The sequence below is a fragment of the Oratosquilla oratoria genome, unplaced genomic scaffold, assembly GCF_046742065.1.
Source record: "Oratosquilla oratoria isolate Oo_2021 unplaced genomic scaffold, ASM4674206v1 SCAFFOLD78, whole genome shotgun sequence".
Taxonomy (NCBI): domain Eukaryota; kingdom Metazoa; phylum Arthropoda; class Malacostraca; order Stomatopoda; family Squillidae; genus Oratosquilla; species Oratosquilla oratoria.
This window is the reverse complement of record NW_027467742.1, coordinates 532850-535349: the sequence shown is the minus strand read 5'-3', so window position 1 is coordinate 535349 and position 2500 is coordinate 532850.

The following is a 2500-nucleotide window of genomic DNA, read 5'->3' as shown; positions in this document are numbered from 1 at the left end:
TAAATATTTGGAGGTTTTCAACAATACACTTTCTATTAAATACCATAGCACACTCAGCGTTGGTGATCTTTTTCTTTAGACTTTCTATTCTTCTAACAATTTTCTTCTCCGAATAAGGTAGAGAATACACAATATTACCGAACCAGACCATGCTTGTTTGGATATAAAGACTAACACATTACGACGTTGCGGGTATGCATTAGGCATCTTCTGGTAGGTTTATTTTCTGAGCTTCATCCGTGTTTATAAGTATTACAAATGGTTACATTAGGAGAGGATGGGTTTCAAGAGTGTCTAAGACGCGTCATCGTCTTCCCGACGCTCCGTGGGGTGTCCTGAAGAGCTTCACAATCTCACACATATTCTGTTGGATATAAATTATCGGCATATGGTTTCTAATTAATACTAATTCTATAGACTTAAGTTTTCTTTTGTCATTGTTCTTTGGTGTTATTAGTGTGTTTGTGTTCAGTTGATCCCGTGTTATGTTTTGTGTTATGTGTTCTTGTGATGTCTGATTTTATTGCCCTGAAGAGCTTCACAGTCCCACACATATTCTGTTGGATATTAATTATTGGCACGTAGTTTCTAATTAATACTGCTTCCATAGACTTAATTTTTCTTTTGTCATTGTTCTTTGGTGTTATTATTGTGTTTGTGTTCAGCTGATCCCGTGTTATGTTTGTGTTATATGTTTTTGTGATGTGTGGTTTTATTGTTACGTTCTGCATGTGGGATGTAAGTCTTTGTGATTATGTTTGTGTTGCTTGACTAATGAACATAAGAACATAAGAAATAAAGGAGACTGCAAAAGACCATAAGGCCTACACTAGGCAGCTCCGTAAAATGTACTCCACATTACAAAACTCACCATCTTTGTTTAACATGCACGAGTACTTATACACAACATTACTCTGTTATAGTTTGTTGTCACTACTATATTGTTCTTCATCAACAGAGACGAAGTTATAGGGTTGCGATAATAAATTACTAAATCAAGTTTATACTCTTGTTTTTTTTTTTTTTGAGGTGATGTTTTACGATTCCTACGCATTATATCTTTTAACACATTTTCATATTTTTTATATGCAAAAGACTTTGTATTTTGGCAATAAATTTTAAAATTATTTTACAATCTTCTTTACTTGTGCTGATGTTGGTTTCCTCAATATCATTCTTGATTTAGTTATCAATATCTTTCATTACAAAGCCATTATTATTTAAAATTTGCTTAATTCTATTTAGTTTTTGGTGGAGAAGGAGTCAGTTGGAACAGAAGATGCCTAATGTGTAGGCGAAACGTTGTAATGTATTAGTCTTTATATCCAAACAAGCATGGACTGGTTGGGGAATATTGTATATTCTCTACCTTATTCAGAGAAGAAAATAGTTAGAAGAGTAGAAAGCCTCAAAAAAGAGATCAACGCCAAGTATGCTGTGATATTTAATAGAAAGTATACTACATATATATATATGTATATATATATATATATATATATATATATATATATATATATATATATATATATATTAATATATATATATATATATATATAATAATAATAATAATAATAATAATGATAAAAGGTTTATTTCTATTACAGTGGTACACTGACAATAATACATTGGAAAAGTTGATTAAAGATATAAAACTTGGAATATATACATGGAGCAATTTTACAATGAGTTAATTATGTGCACAATAGATGGGATAGCACTGTTTTTGTAGCGGTCTGTCCTTGGCGCTTTGATTGGTATGAGTCTATTTATGTGTCTAGTGGCATGGCGAGTTGGTGGAGCATCAGGAGGGAGGAGGTGACGGTGTCTAGGGTGGGAAAGCAGGCTTTCCCCAAATTTCCTTAGTGCCTCCCCGTGCCGCTGGGACACCCTAGATAGAGTAAGGGTGGTAAGAGCATGGTCGTAGCTGCTGTACTCCACGCCCAGGATGATCCTGCACGCTCTCTTTTGTACCCTCTCCAGCTTTTGTCTCTGTGTGAGGGTGAGTGAGCTGCACCAGGCTGGTGTGTGTGTGTGTGTGTATTCACTTGGTCTTTGGATCACGTGTTGGACTCGTGATCGACAGCTATTTCCCTCCTGGAAGAGAGCTCAGAGCTCGTAGGTCCGATCTATGGGTAATGCTATGACCTTGCACACACACACACCCAACTCCCCGCCCACGAGAGTCAGAGTAACGACCCGAAGCGCAGCGGTACCGAAATAATTTCGGCCCTGGGCAGGATTCGAACCAAGAACTGCGGGCCACTATGGTGGCAGTTCAGCGCTCTACCAACTACGCCACCGAGTGTGTGTGTGTGTGTGTGTGTGTGTGTGTGTGTGTGTGTGTGTGTGTGTGTGTGTGTGTGTGTGTGTGTGTGTGTGTGTGTGTGTGTAGATAGATGGATAGATAGATATATACATACATACATGAATATATATATGATTACATACATATAGTCAACACACACACACACACACACACACACACACACACACACACACA